General features: G+C 40.4%; 1 protein-coding gene across 4 annotated transcripts in view; it reads right to left on the bottom strand.

Annotated features, from left to right (window-relative positions):
* The window catches only part of RBFOX1 (RNA binding fox-1 homolog 1), a 1,011,377-nt gene that overhangs the window by 563,447 nt on the left and 433,935 nt on the right, over positions 1-13,995 (bottom strand). The gene's annotated exons all lie outside the window — the stretch shown is intronic.

Raw genomic sequence — 13,995 nt, 5'->3', positions numbered from 1 at the left:
TTCAAGTTCAGCATCATGAAAGAGTGTAATGAAACCCAATCAGTGGAAAGGCAAATAACTCGAAGCAACAGCTTTGGTACTGCAATTTCCCCTTGGATAATTTTACTGCAAAAAACAACTTAATTCCTCCTCATAATGACTACCCATTAGACCAACAGCTATTGCTACTGTCACCTATGAAAACTGTGCTGTGCCAGACAGAATTCCAAAAGTATTCCTTACAAACAACACCATCATTTTTTCTTACCCTCACAAAGTTAGAGGTATTCACCCCTTCGTGAGCTGCAAAAATTAAGACAACTTTCTGCCACATTCAGTCAATCCCCATCCTCCCCACACTATTATCTAAAGAGAAGACAATCCAATCAAATAACAGCTGGAAATCCTAAGCTGTGGGATGTATTTCAGTCACCTCACTACAACCTGCATGGCTGCAGCCTTTGCACATTAATTAACAGTGATTATGTCATTAATAATGATTCGCATTCATGATCACTGCTGCAGCCCTGCCCAGGCTCATCCTTGGGTACCACGTCCTGGTCATGGCTCATGTCTGTGTCTATCAGTGCTTCAAAATTTTGGGTGCCCCATCTGGGGGATCTTCTTTCCTGTTTGTCCAGGAAGGAAACAATGAGGCAAATATGACTCATTTCCTCCTCCTCTGGTCCAAAACTCTCTGAGGAAAGTGCATCTTTTAGGTACAGACAATAAGGCAGCTTCACCAGAGAAATCTCATCTCTGCCACTGGTTCTAATTTGGGGGGCTGGGTGTTGTTTGTTTGCTTTTTGTTGATGTTTAGAATTTCACTATTATTTACCACAAAGAAGAGATAAAAAGATGTAGAGTAAGATACTTATAAAGCCAAAAGTCGTATTTTCCCCTTTCTTCCACCACACCTTCAGCCAACATAAACACAGCAAGTGAGGTATCTGAAACCCTAACAAAAAAATACCCAGTTTTAATAGTTTTAGGTGGAGCTTACAGATCCAGATGAAAGCTCCATTTTGTGTTAATTGACCATGGTTCCTTCCTATCAATGAAACTGCATCATCTCACAACATGCAGCTTAGTTTAGGCACAATATTGTCCTGAATAGAGACATATAAAATCATGTCCTAACTGGCAATTTAGATAATGGGAATCAATAAAAGTGAAAATGATGCTGTCATGAATGCATCAGTTATCAGTGAATGCATCTGAAAAGGTCCTGCCCGAGACCAATGGGAAAAAATAGCAAAGCCAGAAGTCTCAGCACCACACGTTTTGACCCTGTGTTATTTATCTTCCTCCTCTGGGCATTTTGCAAGCAGTGCTCAAATTTGTGGCAGTGGCTGCTGTTTATTACATCAGCTTAGCAGTGCCCAGGGTTTCACATGCAGATTGCTGGGGACACTTTTTAATTTATCATGATGAAAAGATGCACAAGCTTGTTCTAAAAGTGATTCATAGCTTTTTAATTTCTACTCTGCTAATGCCACAAACTTGAGATTTTCAGCACTTTCAAGGTTAGCTCCTGCAGTGTTGGACATTAAAGCAGTTATTCTGATTTAGCAAAGCAGGTCACTGTCACCTCAGTGCCTTCCTTTGATTCCAACATCTTGTCTTTTATTTAATGACTGTTATAGTGGAAGGACTCACCGTGCTTTCAGTGCAGATTCCCACACCAAACTGTCTGCAGTACAGTGCACCTGAATTGGTAATTCCATGAGAATTAAAATTTAAAAAAAATCCCTACTTTGTAAGTAAACACTGTCATTTGTGTGATTCATCTTTATATCTGGAAAAATTTAATCTGCACATAAAGTATTTTTGCTAATAAGAAGATAATAAGCTAAAAGGCCAAGTAAATGCTATTTACTACTGCAAAGACAGAAAGATCAACACCAAGATGTTGGAAAAGGATTTCTTTTGTTCAGTGCACTCAAACTACTTTTTCTTTCATAGTTCCAGTATTCAAAACATATTGGTTCTTTCCAAAACACTGCATTGATTGGTGCTCCTCTTCTAAAGCAAAGCTGATTTTAACAGACTGTTTGACAGTTGCTCACAAATGTACCTGTAATTAATTTCATTAGGACATCAGCCCACCGATTATGATACACCTTTACTGTCACTAGTATATCAAATACATTGAAATGGAAATACAAATATTCAAATACACTGAAACCCTTCTACAAAGCTGGAGGCTCTGTGCTTCCTGAGCTCTTGTCATGGACAGCAGAAAGATTTATTTCACTTGACCAGTGCTGTCCTCCCACTGGTTTGGGGACCCACAGGGTTAAAGTTTCTACAGCCACCTGTGCCCTCAGCAGCTCTCAGGATTCACATTTCCACTATTTGTCAAGGACACAAACACTTTATAATCTCATAGAGCTCCTCTGCTTCTTTTCTCCTCTCCCTTTCACCACAGCCCCAGTCACTCAGGTTATTGTTGTTTTATCTAATTGTGATACAGTACACCACAAACACTCAACACCACAGCGATTCCAAGCACATTTATGACCTTAACCCTAAATACCTTTCTGGGAAATTTCTATCTACCTGTCTCATTAAAATAAAAGTATTAGCTCAGGTTATCCTAACCCAATGCATTACACTTGACACACAGACAATGGCTGGAATTGATGTCATGTTTGCCAGGGCAGGGGTGCTTTTCTTTGGCACAACATTGTTTCTGCAGGCTGCTGAGACTCCTGCAGATGGATGTTGTGGAGCAGGCACACCCTGCCCTGGCACTGCCAGAGCCAGACAAATCCTGCTGAATGGGGGCCTGGCAGCCTTCACTTGAGAATAGCAATGATGATCATTGTGGGAAACACATTGCTTTTGCATCCAGCTGCTTTTGAAATGGTGACCCAGCAAGCAACATTTCCAATTTTGCAATTCTACCTGCTAAGGTGTACTATACTGCCATAAAAGTAAAAATATTTCACATTACTCAAAACTTATTCAGAACTACATCTTCTCTAAGCAAAGGGACATTTTCACCTTTTTCTTGCCAATAGCCATTAAAAAAAAAGAGAGAGAAAAATCTAAAAACAAAGTCAAAAATACACGAAACTATAGAAGATAAAAAAAAATTCAAATATAATCTCAGGGGAAACTAATAATCAGCAGTGAAACAGATTCACCATTAATTTATCTGAATTGACTATGTAGCATAATGTTCAAATCTGGGGCACAATTGAAACTGGGACAAGTAATCATTATTTAACTAGATTCTGTAAATTCACCTCAGACCATTTCACTTTTTGCTTAACAGCCAATACTCAAGGACCTGCCACAGGATGCAGACAGAAAATATTTGGAAAAGCATAGTGTTTTCTGCTTGGTGGTAAGAAATGCCACCAAGGCAGTCAGAGAAGAAAACTGCAGCAATGTCTAGAAAAGGCTTGATGGCACAGAAATGTTGGGATATAAAAATTTAAATAGCACATAAATAAAAGCTTTGCTATCAATACCTTACTGGAAATAGAAATAATATTCAAAATAATCTTGCAATAATCTATTGAAAAAACATCCTCTGCCTATGTGAGAGCAAAAAAGCCACCCCACCATAGCTGAAAAAATAGATTATGATAGTGATAATAATGGAAACCAATTCTTAGAGAATCCCAGACAAAATTCTAGTTCACAGGCACTTAAGGAGAACGGAACCAGGATTTGGCCATGCTCATTATCTCATATCAGTACTACAGAAGATGTGGCAGAGATGTCTAAATTGAAATGTGCAGCTGTAAGGGTGACACATACATAAGGGACCCCTCTCACAGGAAAACTGGCACCCACTTTTCCAAGAATCATTCAACAAAAATGCTTAACTCTGTAGATACTTCTAATTATCACAAAGTGCCTTGGGAAGTTTCATGTCAGCACCAGTCACCAATCACCAGAGTAAGGTTTTTACTGCTTCAGAACAAATTATTTTCTGTTGTTTACTAGCAAAAAATCCCAAAGTTTTATAGTTCCTGAACACTGCAGGAAGCAGCTGGATATTTTGCATAATTTTTTGTGAGAGAGCCAAGCATGAAGCTCTTAAACCTTCCTGGTAGTAACAACCCCAGTGAGCCAGGGCTGCTTGTGCTGCTGCTGCCTCTGGGCCAGGTGGCCTTCCCTGTTCCATTCTCCCCGAGTTCCCTGTCCCCTTTCCAGACAGCTCTTGTGACCTTGCAGTCACTGTGCATTCACAGCTCTCTCCTGAAGCACCCATCAATCATTAAATTAAAGTCATTTACTCCTGCTTTCAGACTCTAGCCAGGCTGAGACATATGTTACTTAAACATTTTACTGAAGCATGAATTCAGTGCAGACTTTTGTTTGTCTGATTTCTTTGTCCAGTTATTGCATTTTAACACTTACTGAAGCACAGAACTGGACAATTAGAGCCCTTGACAATGAACTTTTCCTATTATACTTCCCTCATATTAATCAAAGGCAGAGATCTATCAGCTGGTTTAAAGGTCTGGGTGTTGGATGGCAGTTCTAATTCATCTCTGCTTTGATTATGTCCTTGTCTATCAGCTCATAATTCATGTTTGTAGTTATTACCATCAGCTGTTCTGCACCACGGATGCAAAAGGGGCAGGAAGGTGCCTAAGGAAAGGCCAAGCTGCTGCATGGCCACCTCTGGCACCAGCCACATGTTCTGTGACAAATCACGTGGCACATGAGAGTGCCAAATGAAGATCACAGGCATCACCCACCAGAGATTTCACAGCCCCGTTGTCTTTAGAAAAGCAGAGCTGAGTGGTGATGGATCCAAGCTCGGAGTACACTGAGAGCCAGGCTGGAAATGATGCCAGAGGTAACAGCAGTGGATTTAGGCACAGCCAGGTGTCAGAGATGTCACACTGACAGGGTAAGGCAGGGTAAGTACAGACAAGACTATTGTGTAATACATCTATGCTGAAATACAGCAAAGGAATCAACATGAAAACCTCTACTAGATCATGACCTGAACTCTCCTCTTAATTACACCAAACCAATGAACAATGATCTGCAAGCCTGAGCCAGTTTCCACAATCATTTAATAAGCAAGAGAAAAGTGTTGCTTAATACATATCCTCAAACATGACACAGGTATTTCAAGTCAAGAAAGGGAGAATTATTATTATTGTTATCTGCGTTTTTCCAATGCAATAAAACAATAATTCTTTAAAACAAATATGTAATCAAACTACTATACTCTATTTTTTAACTGTTTTTTCTTGACCACTACAAATAACCTGGTAGTGCTCATGCATAAAGGGAAATAATTTTTAATTGTGCAGCAGGTAAGCACTACATGACTTTTTCCAATCTGTGCCTTGAAGTAAATTCATGAGCCAACACCATGGAATAAAGCACCAGAGGAAACCAATCTTTACAATTCTCTGGTAGATCAGTTCACCTTGGGTTTACATAGCTTTTTTTCCTAAAATTACCACTTTAAAACCTTAGTATCAGAGTGAAAAAAGAAGGATAAGCTTCTACATTTACAATAAGGAAGTCACACATAAAATGATATTTTATGGTTTGTAAAACCAAACTAAACAATCCTGAGTGACTTTACCAAAGGGTTCTGAAGACAAGGACAAAAAGGCTCGCTGGGAATCCAGTTCACACTGGCAGGAAATCAATACTTCAGGCATTGACAAGACACAAACACAATGGAAAACATTCTGACAAAGACAGGGAGCTATAAAGAACCCATGTTTTATACCTAAACCTCACAGCACCTTAACGTTTGCTCCACAGCAACTCAATACAATCCCTCCCTTTTTTTCTCACTTTCTGACCTGAAATTTAGAAGCAGCAGCATTAAATGCAGGAATAAATGGCAGGATCTGTGGAACTAAAGTTCCAGCTTTGAGATGAAGATGAATTTCGGGTTTGCCTTATCAGCATGGTGCAGTCAGATGTTGGAGCTGCGCCCTCTTTCACCCCTCATTCTCCCCCTTTCCAGGAGGATTAAAAGAACTCAACAAGGATGGAAGGAGTCCCAGCCCAGTCCCCTGAAGGTGCTGTCCCAGGGCCACTTGCCCAGGAGATCTCACCTGCTGCTCAGACTTGTCATCCTCACTGGATTCCCCACATGGGCATTAAAAAATGCCAGGATCCCATCCCTCACTGAGGGCTCTTGGGGCTTTATTTTCTTAAAATGTTAATATGATAGCTTTTTCTCACCTTCTGTTTGCTGCTGAAACAGTGAATTCCAGTCTGCATTGACCTCCAAGAGTCCTTGCTTAAGTTCATCAAGTGGCCACAACTCAACTGCAATGTTATGTTGAAATAACTTTTCACACTTATAATAAAATATCCACTCAACCCCATACTTTACTTGATGGCAAATACTGCTGGAAACAGCCTAAAACTCTGCAGATTTTGACATATTAATGCTAAAACTGAATGGAGCCCAAGAAGAATTCCATGTAGGCACATTGAATCCCAGCCCTCCCCACCTTTTTATGGTCATGGTTTCCATGACCATATTCCAACAGGAGATGATGAGAATGCCACATGCTGAGTTACTGCAGAATCACATCTTCAGAAAACAGAAATTTGTATTGGACACTTGAAACTAAGCAATAGATGAGAAACAGAAACTGAGTTTTATAATAAACAAAAAATTGTATGGATATAACAAGTTCAGTTCTTAATCAACAACTATACACATCCCTCTGAAGAGATTATGCATCCATTCTGTGATGCATCATAAACTGGCCAACAAAAAGAACTAAAAAGAGGTTTTTTTTCATGAACATGCACACTGAAGTTTTCTTGTCCCACATATGGGCAGTTTTGACATATATGCACTTTTATGTCTGTGTGTATGCTGCTTTTTTCCTTTATTCTAGAAAAGGGTATCAGAAAGGACCAGTAAGGACCCTGCTTTCTGGAAAAACTGTGACTGGATTTATTTCTTTCCCTTATGAGCACCTATGTCCAAAAATTATAAACTTGTTAAATCATGAACATTTCTAAAAGTATCATTATAATAAATATATATCTCAATTCCTCATACACTTTACTCTACTTTTGCAAAGCTGCTGCTCAGTTTGTCTTATGGCAAACCCACTTGATCCTCCAAGAAATTGCTTTTAAGAGTACCCACAATTAACATGGGTTCATCTAATTAATAGAGAATATGGCATTATTGCACAATAATTCCTGACAAATTGATCATTATCAATAGCTAACGACTACTCTGTTAACTAATTGCCCCAGGGCAAAAGCGTGTCTGGGGAGAGACGCACTTTGTGAGGAGAAGTAACAGCTATTAAGAGCCATAAAGTTTGTGTTGGGAGGTGTTCCCGGCATTATAAATCCCCCAAACTACTCCTGGTAATGATTCCTGGGGAAGAAAGGCGCGGGCGCTTCCGAGGCAGGAATCCTTGTGCGGAGAACAATTCTCCGCCGCCGGGAGCGCACGGGCTGCACAATTAGAATGAGGAATGCAGCCCATTACACGGGATTCGGGAGAGCTTTCCTAGGAAAAACAATCCCATTACACACGCTAAAGAGCCTCGAGAAGGAGCCAGCCTTAAGCAAAAGCTGCAGTGTGGAACTGATGAATACATTCACTTCGGCTCTTCTGTGAATCCCAAAGCAGCCCGTTTAACTGCGCTGCGGAGCCGGGATGCCACGCGTGCGTTGGGATTTTGGGTCAGCATCTCCTGGAAGCCGTGCCAGGGATGCTGCCAGGTGACTCTGATAACATCCCTGGATCCCAGCGGGGAAAAAAGCAGCAGACCCCACAGCACCGTGCCCAGAGCAGTCAGGGACACGAGTCTGAATCCCAGACTTCAGTGGGCACGCTCAGATTTGTGCAACTCACCTGGCCAAGGGCGGTGCCTGCTGGAACTTCATCTCCAGGGAGCAGATCTCAGACCTCTGAGCTTCCTGAGAAGCCCTGGATACATTCCAACCGTGGCCTGATTATCAAATATAAGGTTATATTTGAAGCACATTTTTCCTCCTTTACCACATTGAATCATTACCAATCCATCTCCTGCCTCCCTCCACAGCTTCATTAAACACACACCACAACTTTCAGTTTGCCCACCCAGAGCTTCTCTATTCCTCTCAAATGAAAGAGCAATTTTGAAGAATGCCAGAACTACTGATCTGCCTTTCTATTGTGGGATTTCAAATGTTCAAACACCCCTGCTTCAAAAAGGACAAAGTTTGCTGGTTTGATTATCCTGTACTACACTGCAAGAAGATAGCTACTTGAAGAAAGAACTAGCATATAAAAAGGAAGAAAAAGAGATGAAATTTGCTTATGTGGAAGGAGTATAGACTATGAAGAAAAGGGATGAAAAGCACAGAAATAACAAGATGGGCAAGAAGAGACAGCAAGAGTTATACTAGAAATTAACAATACAATTTTGAGTGAGTTTTGAGTGAGTATAAATGCATTACCCAATATAGGATCCTATATAAAATATAGGTTATGTATGTATTTAATTATTAATTTTTATATATCCTTAAAATCTTTAAAATCCATGGAAATAGGTATTGCATAATGATTAGGTTTGAGGTGTCTAAATGACATTTCATGCCCAGGGTCATTCTTGCAGTTGAGATCATCATTATTCCATGGAAAGAAAAGCAATAACAGAGAAAATGTATTGCTTTTCAGACAGACAGCCACCAGAATTCCAGTGTATCTATAAGTACCTGCAGGGAGATGAAGAGGGAGCAACTTCAAATGTCAGAGGTTGGAAATGAGCTTCCAAACTTCTGCCAGCTCCAAGTGGAATCCTGTGGGGAAAGTCTCACCCTTAGTGCAACAGCAGAGGAAAAGGGTCAGGACAACTGCCCAGGCCTGCTCTGCTCCGGAAACGGATCTTTTGTTGAGATTCACTCGTGCCCCTCCAGAGGGAGGCTGCCAAAATAAGGAATTCTTCAGCTGCAGGGAGGGCACTGAGAGCTAATTCCAGGTGAGGAGGGACAGGGAGGAGCAGAGGGCAGCAGCTGCAGAAGGCCCATGACCAAAGGGCAGAACACCCCATGTTCAAACTTCACACCAAGAGCTCTCCATAGATTTTCACAGCAAGAGATGCAGAACATTTATGGGAAAAATAGAAAAAATATAAAAATCTCTCCTGAGCCCTCACTATCCTTTCATGCCAATCCCAACTTAACATGCAATGTATCATCAAAGCAACATTACACTGATGGTACAGAATTTATGAGAGATGTCCTGTGTCTTATTAAATAGGAATTGAAAGCAACAGGGTAGAACAGAGCAGCACAATAACATTGTCTTTACTTTTCTAAAGACTGAGAAAATAAGCCTTGTCTTTTTTTTTTTTTTTTTTTTAAGAGGAGAAAGAGATAATATGAATGTAAATTAAATAATGCTTCCTCCCGAAGACCTGCTAGATCAAAAACAGAAAAAGTGATAAAGTTAATTACAGACCTCTGTGCTGCATAATTCATCTCTACTATATAATTCACCTTCATGAAATGTGAAACTCTTGTTTAGGAAAAAAATACAAACAAAAACCAAAACCAAAACCACATCACTCTTCTTCTTTCCTCAAAAAGATTTTTCCTGGTTTTCCTTTTAGTTGTCTGCAAAATAAAAGAAAAGTGTTCAAAATTGCAAAGGACCTTTCTAGACTTTTTGGGAAGCACGTGGGATAGGTGGAAGTAGCATCTTACAGTGTGGAAGCATCTTACAATGCTTGTCCAACCCTGAAAGGCTGGAGCACCTAGATTAGAAATTACCTGGGAAAAGAGATTATATATCAGTATACTCAAAAAGAGATTATATACTAATATAATCAGTCATAATGGTGGAAAGTCCATGGGCAAGTCATCCGCATTGGGAAAGAACTCTGAATTTTCAGTCTAACTCTAGGACCCTGATCTCTTGGATAATGCTCTGTTACCCAGTAACCTCTATATCCCTCCCCAAGCTTCCATCAGAAATTAAACATACAGCTTTGAAAGATACTCAGAACTCCTAATCAAGCCTTGAAGTGACAAAATAATCCAGGACATCTCGGTTTCATTTCTAGTGGCCATCCAAATACTTCAGGCTTATGGCAAGTGTTGCTAATTATTTATTCCTGCATTTAATCTGCTCCATTTATCTGCCATACAGGAACTGGGATGGGAAGCTTTGCAGGTCTGGAAAAGGAAGGCACAAATGTTTAGCTGGGACCTGGCTGGTTCCAGATCCATTTGTTTTTACATCTAATACCAGAGCTGTTAATGCATGCACCCCCTGAAATAAACTGCTTTTTCAACAGTGATTCATATTAGCAATGCAAATACTGTAATTAAAATATATATCAGCTTTTGCCTTCCTCTTTTCTGTGATGGCCAAAGTGTCACACTGTCATTTGTATCTCTTCAGTCCACTCCTGTAACCAGCCATATGTTTCTGTGCATCAAACCAGTGACTCAGAAATGATACCTCAACACCAGGAATGTTTTACAGCCAGGATTCCTACTTTTCAGAGTACTTTAAAGGCATCACATGCTCATCAGAACAGTGCCAAAAGAACAATAAGTACCTGCTGAGGCAGAATGGGAAGTGCCATGTCAAATATTTAAGCACCTGCACATTATGTTAAATTTCTTTCAAACTATAATTGCCTGGGAATTTGGAGAGGAAAGGATGCAAAACACAGACTCCTTCCTCCACAGCTGCATTGCTTCTTGTTTTACCCACATTGTGCCTCTGAATCCTCTCCTTGTTTCCAGTGAGCACCTCAGGTCTGCCAGGATATTTGTGCAAGTGGCTGATGTGTTTGTTCAACACTCTCACAAATGCCATGGCTGTGGAACCACGTCACTTATTGTATTTGTTTTCCAAGGCTTGCTTTTAAAATTGTGTTGTCCAGTTTCTTGCATCTGGAGTTGTGTAAGCACTGTGGAGAAAAGAGCATATGGACATCCCAGAGAGAAACCCTTACAACAGAAACACTCCTGGGGATGGAAAGCACCTCTCAAATGCAGGAGATTTCAAACCTGTGAATTCTGTTAAAAAAATGCCACATTCAACCTTTACCACAGGAACTACTCCTTCATGCAGAGCAGGTGATGTTTCAAGTCTCCAAAATTGCAAATTGAATGTTAATATTAGAATTTAATTCCATTAACTCAAGGAGGTGACAGGAACATTGAGGGGAACAGAAAGAAGGAGCTGATTTCAAATGCACAAGAGAAAACTAAGCCATGCAGGAGTAGGAACAGTTAATTCAGAGCTCAATCAGTCAGAAGGCATACAATGTGACTAAAGTAACAACAGGCAAACAGGAATTAGCATGTAACAAGGAGAAATTAAAATGTCTATTTCTCTTCTCAGAGACAGCTCTGGCTCTGCTGTAGATCTGGCCAGCAAAGATAGAAGAGAAGAACATTTGTTATGGCAAATCATTCCAAATGTGAAACCCAAGTTTAGATGAGTACCTACTGTGAGTATGTGGGATGGTCAAGAGAAGCCCCAGCCCTGCTCAGTGTGGTCCTGCAGCATTCCCAGGCACTCCCTCTGCCCTGGGACAGACACACACCTCCAGGCTACTGCCCTCCTCCTCCTCTGCCAGCTCACTGAGTGCCCAGCCTGAGCATCAGCCCTCTCTGCAGCATCCTGGAAAATCCTTTCCAGGAAAATCTGGATGCCAGTGGGATCCCAGTTTCATGGAAATCTGTCAAAAAGGAAAATTTCAGTTCCCACCCCAAAACATATGGCTCACTGCTGAACCTTGTAATGATTCCAGATCTCATTTTAGTGAGCAGCTACTGTCCACAAAGCACAGTTCTAGCATGAATGGTAATAGCACAGAGAGAACAACAGCACCCACCTGAACATCACCTTGTTCATTGACTTTAGCATGCCTCTAAACTGGAGAGTTTGAGAGTTCAAGAGTGGGCAGAAAAAACCATCCCAACAAGCGGTACCCAAGGATCAATTCTCCACAGGAATGACCCTTCTAAGGGCCTTTCTGCAGAGCTCACACTGGGCCTGGAGTATGATCTGGACATCTCCATCCCCTACAAGACAGAATGGTTTAACTCAGAGCTCCCTAAAATGAACCAACAGTTCCAATCAGTTTACTTACTAATTTACCAATATTGTATACAATAAAAAGCAGCAATTTTACCATGCTCTGATCAACATCACTTTGTGCTGAAAATAGATCAATGATATTTACTACTTAATATCACATAAGAATATTATAAAATATCATTTAAATTATATTAAAGTTGAAACTGTCAATATTTCTTTCAGGCTTTGTTATCCCGTGAGAATGAAAAATTATCTCAATCCATTTGTTTTTTGCAGGTGCAAACATTTCCTCAGTAATAGGCAAAGGAGACACCATTTATATTTTGCAATTGCATTAGGTGTACCATTAAAGAACAAATACAGAATTAATATAATTGATACATATATAAAGTATTTGAGTATAAAGGTTAGTGAGCCTTATTTAAGAAATCTCATAGATGTAAATTTCGTCCAAAATTCCAAATATTGCTCATCCCAAGAAAAAAGCAAACACCTCCCATCATCAAATCAGTGCTGTGACAGGGAATGACCTTCCCATTTGTTTCACAGCAATTTATACATATAGAAAAAAATCTGTTTGGGTAAGAGCTGCAATGACTAAAGTGAGATGCCACAAAGCCACACACAAAAGCAGGATCACGTAAGGAAAGTATTTTAGTGATACCCAAAATGTGAAGCGACTTCATCTCTCCATGCCCATCCCTGTAACTTTGCCTACACAACTGCTCTGCTACACAGGTTTCACTGTTTCCCTTTCCAGCATCTTCACACCTTTAATGATATTTCTCAACATATTTGCACTGCTAAAAATGCTTAATTTGGCTTTTTTCCCTGCCGTGACTGAGGCTGTGTGTGACCTTGAATTGGATGCCACTGTAACAAGCTGTCTCTCACCGTGGGAGTTCTCTTTTCTCAGGTTTGAGCACAGGATCTTTGATTTGGTAAAGCAGCACTCAGTCATTTTCTCCAGCCACAGAGGTTTGTGGTCTGTCCAGGCTCCAGCAGGAACAGCAGCGTTGTGCACACACACAATATCCTTTTAAGAAGGCACTTTTGCAAAGTGCTTTGAGAACACTGAGCTTCACAGCCCCCCGAAAGGTAACTGAGCAGGATGCAGGTATTGCTGCAGCTTCCTGCAGTGGCAGCACCAGCAGGAATTCAATAATGCACAGTGAAAACAATAAATCCAGCTGGAATTACAGTGACTAGCAAAGCTTAAAAAAAAAAAACAAAACAAACAGTAAAAAGCGCTTTTTTCTCCTCCCTACAATGCTCCTTAACACCGTGCTTGGAGAATTCACTGGCAATAATGACAACACTCCTGGGCCCAACACGAGTCTCCATTTTCCACACCTAATGACAGCAGAGTGTGAGGAGATCCCAGCAGAAGTTTTCTGATCAGCTGCCTTCAAAACCCAGTGGAAATACTTACAACTCAATCTCATCCCAGTGAGACGATTCCCCTTCCAGATCAAAGGAAATAGATTAGATTAAAGAAAATGGCCAGAATTTTGCTGGACCTTTTATTTAAATGCATGACTCAAACCAAGATAAGGTCTGCTTTGTGATGGAATATGAAATGGTCATGCTTCTTGCACCAGAAATAGCTAACGGGATACCAAGTATAACAGCAGTGTGCATACAGCTGAAATGGCAAACAGTGATGGGAAAAAGCATCTAATTTTGTTACACAGGGGTTATAATGCAACAGATGTCTCTTATTCCCCAAAGCATCCAGAGCAAGCTACAAGACCCAAATCTCTGATGTTTTGTACATTAGAAATCTCTGGGTGATGGTGCAATGGGTATTTAGCAAAAGGGGAAAAAATGCTCAGCCTACAAAGGGTTTTTCTGTAAACTTCAAAAACTATACTGAGGATGAGGAAGCTTTCAGAAAAAAAAAAATAATAGAACTTTCTTGCAAGTTTTCCATGTATTTATGGCATTCTGTTTTAAAATAAGCACCTCAAGGGATACAGGGGAGGCTT

Source organism: Vidua macroura, chromosome 16 (assembly GCF_024509145.1).
Source record: "Vidua macroura isolate BioBank_ID:100142 chromosome 16, ASM2450914v1, whole genome shotgun sequence".
Classification (NCBI taxonomy): domain Eukaryota; kingdom Metazoa; phylum Chordata; class Aves; order Passeriformes; family Viduidae; genus Vidua; species Vidua macroura.
The sequence above is the reverse complement of the archived record's forward strand: the minus strand, read 5'-3'. Positions and strand labels throughout refer to the sequence as shown.